Source organism: Zea mays, chromosome 2 (assembly GCF_902167145.1).
Source record: "Zea mays cultivar B73 chromosome 2, Zm-B73-REFERENCE-NAM-5.0, whole genome shotgun sequence".
Taxonomy (NCBI): Eukaryota; Viridiplantae; Streptophyta; class Magnoliopsida; order Poales; family Poaceae; genus Zea; species Zea mays.
The window spans coordinates 25,405,300-25,418,597 of record NC_050097.1 but is presented as its reverse complement, the minus strand read 5'-3'; the positions used below and the strand labels follow the sequence as shown (position 1 = coordinate 25,418,597).

The following is a 13,298-nucleotide window of genomic DNA, read 5'->3' as shown; positions in this document are numbered from 1 at the left end:
TGCATTTTACAAGTTTCTAGAATTGTTTTTGTATTAAAAACTAATTTCTATAATTATTTCTCTATTTTTAATCCTTTCTGGACTGGGCCTCGATTTCTGGTAAACGCAGGGGCCCCGGTGCTAAAAATACTGAGACACAGGAAACAGTCGCCGAGGATGGCGGGTTCTATTCTCTAAAATCATAAGGTCTGTTTTGTAAAACGTTATCGCGAAGGGGTACAGTCAGATCTCGGCCGTTGGATCATAAGCTGACGGTGTGGATTAGATCGGTTTTATCCCGAACCGGTATGCAAACGGGCCCTCAGATCCGTGATCAAGGGTCCAGGTTCAATGTACACGCGACTAGATCCTAACCGCCCAACTCCGGATCGACGCCACAGATTACGCGGCGCGAATCGGTACACAGAGTATTGATCCCGATCGTCCGTTATGAGATCGACGCTCCACGACCTACCCCCTTCTCCACACCCAGAGCACGGCGGCAACGCCACCGGCTACGACGGCGGACATGGCCGGAGCCAGGTCGTCGGCGATCCCGCACGCTAAATTAACGGAAAATTGACCCTATACGTAGCTAGCTCTCTACTGAGTTCAGCCGGGACGACATTACTCGGAGTTAGGGCACCGAAACGCCATGACCCCACCATCGGCGACTCGAAGGTAGCACGGCAACTCCGGCGACGCATTAGTTTGGCTAATCGAACCCATGAGCTATGATTCTTGGTTCTACGCGTTCTAGCGAACAAGGGTAGTATCGGGGTGGTTTCTTACCTGCACCCGAGTCGTGGCGCGGCCGGTTCACGAGGCAGCGGATTCCCGCGGCGGAGATGGGCGCCGGTGAGCAATTGGTCATACCCGAGGCGATGGTAGCAGCCCGCGTACTCCAATTGACTTCAACGTCCCCCGACGATGGCAAAACACGCAACAACGGATCTGCTTCGCCGAGGAACCAAGGAAGGATCGACGCGGCACTCACTCTCCCTCACGGCGACGACTTTGGTTTGCGCTACGCGGCTAGGGCGGACGAGCGAGTACAGGGGCGAGTCAAGGGAATACTAGCGACGGGTCGTGGTACTTGTAGGGCGGTTCAAATGGGTCCTAGTCAATCCCCCACGCCGCGTAGAGCCGATGCGAGCGCCGGCGTTCTCGGCAGGGTTGTTACGGGGATGAAGCTGACGTCGTGGCCCCGCATGTAGGTGTCTTGGCAAGCGCGAGAGGAGACTGGCTGGGCGGTCCCGCTAGCAGTGACACAGAAGCGAACGTGCGCGTGAGGCTGGTGGCTGGCCAGCGGGCCCCATATGTCGGCGCCCGGCACACGCGTAGAACGTGGAGATGGGCCGCGCAGAAGGAATTCAGAAGTGGGCCGAAAGCGCGCAGTGAGCCCAGTTAGGTTAGTTTTGTTTTATTCATTTCTTTTCTATTTATTTTCCTTTTTATTTTCAAACCTAGAGTTTAAATTCAAATCTTGTGTCCAGTTTTTTCTCAACTTATATTGTGAAATCATAAATACCATTTTTGGGGTATTTTTAGGTATATATATTATTTATTTTTCTATGTCATTTTCTCTTTTTCTTTCTCTTCTCTCCTTTTCTTATTTTCAAACCCTAATTTCCATTTAGGGTTTAATCCAACTTCTAGTGATTATTATCTTATTATTTTAGTTAATGCACAAACATATAAATGTCCAACAAGATGCACTTTCTTTTATTTTAGTATCATTTGTTTTAATTAACCACTCTTAAATATATGTATGCTCTTTCTATGATGCAAATATGGCATATAAATTAAGGAGATCCAATATAGTATCACTTTATATATTTTGGGTACTAGGTAAATACCCGTGCGTTGCAACGGAAAAAATATTGTAGCAATAACATATGTATGACCACATGTTATGTTGTAATAAAAATTAAGTTCATAAAACAAATATAGTACACGAGCTCTCGATAGGGAACATTTTGCTACTTCTCCGATGACCACTCAATTTCAACAAACCCACATGTACTTGCATGATGGTCACAAACTTGAATGCTACCTATAGTACATTTCAGCAGGCTAAGTAAATCATTGCCCCGGTTGAGCAAGCCTAACTTCGACCACTTCTAAACATCTATACATACAGCTGTGTGCACTTTACGATAATTTCTACGGTACATATCTTGCGCACCTTGATGTGCCATGTGCAGCATTACAATCTCATTGTGGTTCCTACTTTTTTATGCACCATACCTAGAAATAGAAGACATGCACCCTATTAGCAATCAGTGGCAGCATATAATAAAAGAACTATAAAAGGTTCATCAGCTGAAATAGAAAACCATTCATTAAAAAAGAAAACAACAAATTGGCACTTATCTGAACGATTTCAGCCACCTCCCATCCATCATACCATATCAATAGCTAAGAATTACAAATTATAAAGCACAAACAAAAGGACAGGACACCAGTACAACATAATTCACATAAATAAATATGAAGGATTATTGGTCCAACTCAATATACTACCTTGTCTCCATGTCGAACATAATGTATAAGAGGATCCATAGTAATTGCAGAGTTCCCATAAGGCTCATACATGGATAAAATAGGAGTATGTTCCAGGCATCATGGTGGTTCTAGACCTGCCTAAATTCTGGCCTAGGTTCAAGATCCACGATGCTATATCCCAGTCGCAGCAAGAGAAGAGCAAGGGAGCTAGTAACAGCGGTAGGTGCGGTGGCGAACGCACCAGTGGATGACAGGACCAGAGACAAAATTCAAGCTTCAGAACCCTCTTCTTCAGCTCCTGATCAGTTCTCTGGTGCTTTTTTAACTGATCAAATATCAATAAATCTCATGTAAATATACTTCAGTTCAACGTTATAGGAAACAAAGCATTTGTAACCAAGTTATTGGGGCCTCTTATGAACAAATAAAAGAAATGTAGCATACCTGTGATTCAAGGTTCTTGGTTTTGTTCGTCCAGTGAGTAGACAATATTCTGATTTCCCCTCTCAACATCGCAATTTCAAAAGCTTTGGCAACTTCATCCATGATGTTGGTCTCGATCCTTATAACTATATCTTTAAGTTGCATTTGTGTGACCTCCCTTGCTTGTACATCCTTCTGGAGAAGATCAAGCTGCTCACCTAGATTGTTCACTCGAAGTCTATGGTCTTTGAGTGAGTTGTCCTTCTCATTCAGCTCTTTCAGCAATGACATGCACTACATCCGAGCTAACTTAGCTGATGCAACACCTGCTTCTCCTGTAGCTTGAGTAAATGACAGATGTGTTCTAAGATCATCCAACTCATGATGGTACTGTATATAATTAGAAAACATATTATTAAGGAACTGCATTTGGCTTGCGTGACAATGTAAGTCAAGCTAAAATTTATTTCCTGACACACACGGTAGGAATTTAGGAGTCATGAACATTCGATCAAGTTGATTAGTAAAGAAGCGAACCAAGAAAACAATGTAAGTCAAGCTAAAATTTATTTCCTGACCAAAAGTTTTTTTATAACCAAAGGCAGCAATTCTGCAAGAAAAAATATTGACTCCAAATTATTGTTGTTGTATTATAGTCAACCTTTTGGGGGCTCTATACATAGTATCCAAATTTTACCATAAGGAAATTAAAGTAAAGAAAAAAGTTCAATTTAATGCCATAACTCCAATAAATTGCAAGAAGTGGTGTATTTTGCTGTGAAAGCTCTTTACCTGTTCCGTGCTACTTGTGGATGAACACAGTTGCCCATCCTTGTCCTGTAAGCATTTCTGCAGCTTGATTACTTCCTCTTCCATGCTCCTTGTTTTTGTCTCCGCAAGCTGCTAAATTTTTTTCCTTGTCGGCACAAACCCCACCAACAACCTCGAAGGTACCAGTTACATACTAACCTTTCTAGTTTGAGATTCCCTTACAAACAGCTGCTCCTAGGAAGCAAGCTTGCTCCTCACACCCTTGAGCTCAGATGACAATGACACCACGTTCCTCTTAAAGCTCAACTTCTTTGTAAGATCCATCAGCAACGGATCCAAATAGCAGATGAAAGCACCCGTCAGTAAGATTTCTTCATGGCAATACAGAGCTCAAGTAGCCAAGTGTGTCTTTTAACATGTAGCCTGGACTTATCATACATTCACTACGTAATTTCCATCCATTCATCTCATTAACTAACTTAAGTGGGAAAACAACAAAGGGTGTTAAGGTGACTGAATCTATGACACAGACTCAATATATATTCAATTATTCATTAAAAAATAATATTATTAATAATTGAGAAGACCCATGGAACTGTAAGTGCAGGTTCAGACTAATTCTTGAAGTCCTTGGTGCTGCAGATTCAGACTCACTTACCAAACTGCAGATTGATACCTTTTCTTTAGAAAAACTTTTTGGAGCAATGTTGTGTTCCAAAAATTATCTAAGCCTGCAATCCACTTGTCAATATTTTGAAGTACATATTTTTAAGGTGTTGCCGAATAGAGAGATTGAATACCTATCGGTAGAATATAATTCATAATCACAACTGATGATGATGGCACCACCTTCTCTGAGACAAATAGCAGACCACAAGACAACAAGTTGAGGAAGCAAGGGAGGGGAATGGACTTGGCTTGACTCACGTTGGGTACGGCCATCGGTGTAGGTGCGACCGGACTTGGGTTGACTCATGTCGTGGCTTTGTCTTGGACTGCGGGGCTGGTGGAGGCCACTGGCGAGGAGACGACGAAGGCGACGTCAACCATCTCCGGGTGTTGAGGAAGCAGTGGATCAGAGCCACGGAGGCCGCCAGCGAGGAGACGGCCAAGTGCGGCTGTGGCATTAGGCGACGCGTGGGCGAGGGGCCCTTGGCCGCCATGCCGAGCAACCCCATCCCCTGGATCTGAAGACGACAGCGTCCTAACTGGACGGCGTGTTCACAATCCGACCTCCATCGCGACGAATCCACCCAGCGGCGAGTCTAGGCAGCGTGACTCCAGGTCTCCACGTGGTTCTCCCCTGCCCGAAGCGGAGCTCCAACCCGCTTGCCGCTATTGCAAAGACCCAGACGAGTCAGCCGGACCTCCGTCGTCGTTTTCGCCTTCGGTGGATTCTTCTTCCAGAGGCCGGCGCGAACGGGTTGGTGCGGATCCGCTGCGGGAATGGTCGGTTGAGGGGGGACGCCATATCATTGCCGCGGGGGAGAGGATGGATCACGGGCGAGGGCCGGTGCGAGTTGATGGCGGCGTGCAGAGGGGAGGAGGGTGGGGGATCCGCGGCGCGACGCGAGCGCGTTGAGGGCAATCTCGCCGATCTCGCGTCGCGCAAGGAAAGGGGAGCCAGGCGCTGCGGGGGAGCGGGGCACGCGGGCTGCCATGGATTGGCGTGATTTGTGGGCTCGCATCGCGCAAGGAAAGGGGGAAAGGGGGAGCGGTGCGCGGGGGTGGATGGAAGCCGGCGTTGCTGGGGGAGCGGGGCACGCGGGAGACTGGTTCGTGGGCTCGCGTCGCGCAGAAAGGCAGAAAGCAAAGGCGGAACCGTGCACCAAAAAAATGTGGACGTCTACACTACTGGCTTAAGTAGTAGTAGAGATTACAGGCTAGTCGAGCCGGGCCGACACGTTTAGGTTCGTGATGTGTCAGACTCGTGCAGTATTTTAGGCCCGTGGGTCATTAAGGTCCGGCCTAGTTTGACGATCGTACTTGATGGTGGGCCGTGTCCTAAACATACCGTGCTTTGCCAGGCCCGGGCCGAGTCGGACGGCTCGTTTGTACATCTATACTGAGGGGCAGGAAAGCATCGGTCGAGCTTCCTCTCCCAGCCACCTTCGTCTAATCGTCTCCCTCTCCGTTACGCTCCTACTCCCGCTGCTGCTGCCCGGCATCTTCGCCACGCAGAAGGATGGCAACAACGCCGACACGGACGCGGCCGCCGTGGCCCGGCATTGCGCCGGGACGTGTGCCCGTCGACGCTGGTGACCATCCCGAACCTCGCACAGAAGATGCTCCAAGATGTGATCTCGGCGTTGGTGGGGCGCACAACCATTGTGGTCGGCGCGTCGTCGTCCAAGGTCCAACTGCTCGTCTTACCTCCGGCGGCGGCCCCGCGGGGGTGGGTGCACCTGCGCGTGCGTGACCAGCTGGCGCTGTCCGAATGCCTAGAGCTGTTCAGGCACACACTGAAGCTGCTGGACACGGCGGTCGTGGGGCTCTCACATCGACGTCGGCGACAGAGGAGGAGTCCGTCGTCGCTGGCGTGCAGACCGTGCTCTCGGCGGCTGACGAACCAGTAGACCTGCATGGACGACTTTCTGGGATCGTCTACCTCGGAGGACGGTCGCGTTCGACCGTACATCTAGGGCCGCATCTACCACATGGCACACCTGGTGTCCAACTCACTCGCGATGTTGCGTCGCCTCCCACAACGGCGAAAGGAGGAGTCGTTCGAGGGGTACGGGCGCGTGCGGCGCGATTTCCCGATGTGGGTGTTGGTGAGCAATCGAAGGCGGCTGCAGTAGCAGGGCGCGTTGCCGGCAGCGAACACGGTGGTGTGGCCAAGCACTAGTACACAGAAGCTCTATAGTGGCGGTTCTAAACATATTTACACTGGCGTTTTTCAGTACCGCCAGTGCTAGGGGTCAGTGGAAATCAGCATTTCCACTGGCGGTTATTTTGGAACCGCCAGTGAAAAGTTCATTTTCACTGGCGGTTTTCTTAACGAACCGCCAGTGAAAAGTGCATTTCCACTGGCGGCTGAATAAAGAAAACCGCCAGTGGAAATGCATTTTCACTGGCGGTTTTCTTAACGAACCGCCAGTGGAAATGCACTTTTCACTGGCGGTTTTCTTTATAAAACCGCCAGTGGAAGTTTTCCCGCCTTTTTTCAAAATTTCAAACAATACTGAATTATATATATATTTATTTACACACACACAAACATATATATATCTATATTGATATTGAAAGCAACATGAAATTAAATTCTATCATACATTTATATACATCAAAGTATTCCGTTTACAACCATATATGCTTCATGCATTCTATACATCATAAGTTTTCACCTAAGGTCTAATAACTATCTCGGCTAAGAGATAATCTACTAATTTCTGTTAGTATTCTGAACTCTGGCAAAGCTAATGTCCCGGAAGCATCGTGATATTTTCCTTCTGCGGGAATGACCTCTTTCAATATGAATGTGCAGAGGTCCTCGACTATGCCATACAATGCAGCTTCGGTCAAGTTCTCCGGGTTTCCTCGTTGAAATTGCTGTAAAGGAATTTTATAAACATTATCTATTTATACTCAATAATAACACATTTGCATCTTTAATGACATAAATACATACTTAACTATTACTAATAATACCTTGTCAGGGTTCGTGATGTATCGTCCGTTCACTCTCATGAACTCGCACGCATAGAATCCACATAGGACCGATCCTTGTGGTTGCTTGTGGCACTACATAACGGGAGATTGGTTATTTAGTTGCAACATTGTGTATGATATGTATTCATAAAATCACATACTTACCGGCCAGTGATGATGGATGTCTAGTGGCACGAGTTTTTTCGACAGGTCGTACTTTCCACCTTTCATCTTATAGAATCTATAAGCACTGTGATCTCAAATAGAATCACCATGTTATTCTCAAATTTTAATCGATAAAAGTATGCATGCATAGAAAAGGCTTACAGCTCTAAGATGCTGAGGAATGTTGCATATGTCGAAGGGTCGAAGTTCAAGGAGTCGAGCACCAGCACCTTTCCAACCTTAGGATAAATGAGGAAGCATATCCAGTGGTCCCTGTACGAATCAAATTTGTGATGCATGTGTATTGAAATTATTAATTTTATTTATGCAAAATCACACTTACTTAAAGTTGTACGGGGCCATTATGGCTTCCCTGTCTTGAAATTGAAGCATTGCATGTCCTATGTATGTGGCGTATCGAGCTTCAAAATCCTTCTTCATTTCCTTTATACGCTTCTCAACTTCTTCGTCCGTCTTTCCCCTTATTTCATCGTTGTCTTTCCCGATTCTAAAAGTGTGGCTTTCCTCGGATATAAGTATTGGGTTGAGATACCCAACCCTTTTACTGGCACTAGCATTGAGCTTGGTACCGTAAAGAATCTCCTGCTGATCATGTTGCATTCTGCAAGTCACACGTGCATGTCAGATATTGAAATTTTATACAGCTCACTAATAATAACACACATATGTGGAAGTATGAGCGACACTTACAATGCAAACATCGTTACAAGTTGCACGTCGAGTCTCTGAAGGTTCATCATTAACCACATGTCCTCGAATGTAACAACGGCCTTTTGGTTCGAACCAATAAAAGCATGGTCTGGTATATGCACACTGATTGTGTCGATGCCAACCGATGATGCCCGCATGTACCAGTCATGCAACCTTTTAACACCAGCCGGGACCTTTCTTAGTTTGTCAAGAGGTAGCAGAGGTCTTCCCGGCACATATTTTTTAGGCACGTTTTTGTAATCTGCCTTAGTTGGCTTCTTTATCTTTGCGGCCGTTGCCTCAGCCTTTTTTGCAGACTCCTCGTGCTCGGCCAAATCAACAGTTTGTGACGTGAGGCTCCGTCCAATCCCTTTCAAAAACCTAACTGTGCCAGCAGTAGTAGCTTTACTCTTCTTTTTCTGATACGGGGACACCAATTTTGGTATAGGAAGTTTAGATTTCTTTGATGGTCGTGGATCGTTTGATGGCTGTGGAGAAGGTGGATCCCTTGATGGTGGCGTAGACAGTGGGTCACCAAGAGGATGGGGAGGAGAAGGTGGTGGAGCCCTGAATGGTGATGCTTGTGGCGGAGACGGTGGGTCAGAAAAAGGATGAGGAGCAGCATGTGAAGTTTGAAGAGGTGAGGATGGATGTACAATAGGAACAGCAATTTGAGAAGGCGGAGACGGTTGGGCCTGCGACGCCTGCGACGAATTCGACAAATCAAGCAATTCGACATCCCTTCGAGGCCAAAGGATAAAATTCTTAATAGCTTGTCCAAGTTTCTCGATATCTTCGGGCCCAGGGATGTCTAGCATGTCGTCCTCGTATCCTTGGACGACCGTCGTCACTTCTACTTTGCAATAATCATCTGGAATATCGTTTCCATGGTACTTGCGTCCTGGGATCGCAAGGCCTGTGGCTACCATCTTTGTACGTTTATTGTTAATACCATATCTTATAACCAGTGTGCACGCCACAGGCCTTGTGATGTCATCAACTGGATAACGGTCCTTATTTCCCGTTGAAGCAACAGAGCTTGGTAATGTCGTACAATCTGTGGAAGCCGGCGGTTGAGCTGCTGGAATTATTTGTAGCTGTGGAGTGGTCATCTGTTGAACAGACATCGCACTCGCCAACTGTTGCATCAATTCTGGAGGAGGATTCGATAGCATTTGAGACATCATGGCTTTGAACTCTTTCTTGGCCTCCAACTTAAAATAATCTGCCATCTCTTGCTTGTATCGATCACGTTTCCTGTACAGACCTTCCCACTGTTGTCCGAATCCTTCCTTCCATCCTTCCTTAGACGAGATTCCTCGTACACGGCCAGGATGCTCAGGGTTACCGAGACCAGCCGTTAGGATGTCTCTTTCCCTTTGTGGCTTAAAAGTTCCTTCGCTCTGCTTAGCTGCCATTGTATATATGTTTTTTGCCGCTTCTTCGACAATGGGATCATCAAAAGATACACCGGTCTCGGTTTCCCTTGGTTTTCTAGCACGGAGCCAATTTGCCGCCCTTTCACCAAGTTGCTCGGACAGCGTCGGCAACCCTGCGGCCTTCTTCTCGGCGTCTTCTTGTCTCCATTTAGGAACCTGACGCTTGTAACCACCTGTGCCTAGGTGGTGGCGGTACTTGTTCTTCTTTGATAGTTCAGAATTTGCCTCACTTATAGATATGAAATCAGGGCTGCTCCTCTGCTCTAAAAATACTGCCCACTGACCTGCTGAGATTTTATATTTTTTGGTCGGGTCCAGACCTTTCTTTGCAAACTTTGTGTTCATCTCAGACCTCCAGTTTCGGAAATTTATCGCAAGCTGCTTCATCGTGTATTCCTTCACGAGTTCTTCTGAACCCCGAGGCAGAACGAACCTCATTAATAGCTTATTCCATATTTGATTCTTGACATCATCTGACACATCTCTCCACTGTCGTATTGTTATGTCAAGATTATCTCTAACTAAAAACCCAAGTGCATTCCGGAACTTAGGTAGTGCCTCTTCTGGAGCAAGGGGCTGACCTTTCGGGCTCACGTCTGAGATTTTGTATGTTTTGTCGGGAAACTTGTTCAGCCCCCTGTCACCTCTTTTTCGATCGCTCTGCTTCCTTTTCCTTGACGTCTCGGTTGTTGTCTTGGTCTGTTCCGGTGCGTCTTGGGTCGGCTCCGGTACGTCTTCGTTTCGTGCCACGGCTTCTTCGAGTATCGCACGAAATTCAGACATGACCTCCTATTCATGTAATAAAATGCACAAGAGATCATGCATGTGAAATCAGTAGGGTACACATACGAAGCTAAAGATGCGTACTTTTACCTCAGCTTCTCGTGGATCATAAGTAGGGTCACGTTGCAACTCACGGAGAGCGGCCCTATCTATGCTAGTGGTAGGAAAAGGGTCGCTAGGCGATTCATATCCTTCACTGCTGGATTTTTCTTTAGCAACACTCTTGTCCATGTGCTCGGGCACTAAATCTTGGTCCTTGATCGGAGAACTCATTGAGCTATATATATACAAATACATAAGCAATAATTAAATACATATTAACACATATTAACGTAAGCATATTAACCCGAACCCTTAACCCTAAACTCTAACCCTAACTATAACCCTTAACCCTAACTATAACCCTTAACCCTAACCCAAAACCCTTAACCCTAACCCTAACCCAAAACCCGAACCCTTAACCCGAACCCTAACCCTAACCCAAAACCCGAACCCTTAACCCAAAACCCGAACCCTTAACCCTAACCCTAACCCTAACCCTAACCCTTAACCCAAAACCCGAACCCTTAACCCTAAAGAGGGAGAGAGTCGCATAGGACGTATCGTATAGGACGTATCGTATAGTCGTATAGTATCGTGTAGGACGGGGAGAGAGTCGCATAGGACGTATAAAGAGGGAGAGAGGGAGAATCGTATGGATATTATCGAGTTACGTATAGAGAAGGAGAGAGGGAGAGTCGTATAGGACGAGGAGAGGGAGAGAGGGAGAGTCGCATAGGACGTATAGAGAGGGAGAGAGGGAGAGTCGTACGGAAATTATCGAGTTCAGATCGAATTCGGATCGGATCGGATATGTATATTATCGAGTTGTGACGGATAAAATTACAATGTATATATTGAACATACATTTGAACACATATGAACACACATATATATATTGAACACATACATTTGAACACATATGAACACACATATATATTGAACACATACATTTGAACACATATGAACACATATATATATTGAACACATATGAACACACATATGTCTCCCTCCTCTCTCTCCTCTCCCTCCTCTAACTATCTCTCTCCTCTCCCTCCTCTCCCTCCCTCTATCTATCTCCTCTCCCTCTATCTCTCTCCCTCTCTCTATCTCTCTCCTCTCCCTCCTCTCTCTCTCTCACCCTCCTCTCCCTCCCTCTATCTCTCTCCCTCTCTCTATCTCTCTCCTCTCCCTCCTCTCTCTCTCTCACCCTCCTCTCCCTCCCTCTATCTCTCTCCTCTCCCTCTATCTCTCTCCCTCTCTCTATCTCTCTCCTCTCCCTCCTCTCTCTCTCTCACCCTCCTCTCCCTCCCTCTATCTCTCTCCCTCTCCCTCCTCTCTCTTCCCTCTCCCTCTCCTTCCTCTCTCTTCCTCCCTCTCGGCGGCGGCGGCGCGCCCCTCCTCTCTCTTCCCTCTCCCTCTCCTTCCTCTCTCTTCCTCCCTCTCGGCGGCGGCGGCGCGCCCCTCCTCTCTCTCACTCTATGCAGAGACGGCGGCGGCGCCCACGTGCGCGCGGCGGCGGCGTGCGCCCGTGCGCGCGGCGGCGGCGGCGGCGCGCGCCCTCCTCTCTCTTCCCTCTCACTCCTAGACCGAGCCCGAGCGAACGAAGAAAGGGAGAGAGAGAGAGAGAAGAACTCACCTACGGCGCGGGGACGACGGCGTGGACGACGGCGTGGACGACGGCGGCGCACGGAGGAAGATCGCCGGGGCGAAAATTCGGCAGCCTGACGGCGGGAAGATGGAAAGACAGGGCGCCAGAGACTTAGCGAATTTTTCGGCCCCGCGCGCGCTCCTTTATATAGGAGATATTTCTACTGGCGGTTGACAATGAAAACCGCCAGTAGAAATCATTTCTACTGGCGGTTGTCATAGAGAACCGCCAGTAGAAATACCATCCACAGACTGTGGAGGCCATTTCTACTGGCGGTTCTCTATGACAACCGCCAGTAGAAATCATTTCTACTGGCGGTTTTCATTGTCAACCGCCAGTAGAAATGATTTCTACTGGCGGTTTTCATTGTCAACCGCCAGTAGAAATGTTTTTAGTATATTATTTTTTATTGTATATTCATACATTAAGTATATAAATTTTTGTACATATTAAATATATAAATATATATATTTAGTATACATAATATATATATTTATATTATATATTTACATAATATAAATATATATATTTAGTATCTATCCTCTCTCTCTCTATCCTCTCTATCCTCTCTCTCTCCTCTCTCTCTCCTCTCTCTCTCCTCTCTCTCTCCTCTCTCTCCTCTCTCTCTCTCCTCTCTCTCTCCTCTCTCTCTCTCTCTCTCTATCCTCTCTCTCTCCTCTCTATCCTCTCTCTCTCCTCTCTATCCTCTCTCTCTCCTCTCTATCCTCTCTCTCTCTATCCTCTCTATCCTCTCTCTCTCTCCTCTCTCTCTCCTCTCTCTCTCCTCTCTCTCTCCTCTCTCTCCTCTCTCTCTCTCCTCTCTCTCTCCTCTCTCTCTCTCTCTCCATCCTCTCTCTCTCCTCTCTATCCTCTCTCTCTCCTCTCTCTCTCCTCTCTCTCTCCTCTCTCTCTCCTCTCTCTCCTCTCTCTCTATCCTCTCTCTCTCCTCTCTCTCTCTATCCTCTCTCTCTCCTCTCTAGAAAGTCGTGTAAAATTACATGCTTCGGTTTGTCGCTAACAATAATCAATTACATGACATGTCCTAACAATAATCAATTACATGACAACTATATAATCTAGGGAGCTATTGTTCTGCCTTGTCCATCGTGGCGTACCCAGGGCATCGAATTGCGTGGGATGCTTCGCTCAACGTTCCTTATCTTGGTTGGATGGTCTAT

General features: G+C 47.0%; 1 pseudogene across 1 annotated transcript; it reads right to left on the bottom strand.

The window, feature by feature from the left end:
* Window positions 1-1,956: 1,956 nt before the first annotated feature.
* Window positions 1,957-5,361, bottom strand: LOC103648490 (nuclear envelope-associated protein pseudogene; annotated as a pseudogene). Its single transcript, NR_163851.1, has 6 exons — window positions 4,609-5,361; window positions 3,880-3,990; window positions 3,703-3,810; window positions 2,932-3,300; window positions 2,729-2,812; window positions 1,957-2,229 (listed from the first exon to the last, which is right to left on the bottom strand). The product of NR_163851.1 is annotated as a nuclear envelope-associated protein pseudogene (transcript).
* Window positions 5,362-13,298: the final 7,937 nt, after the last annotated feature.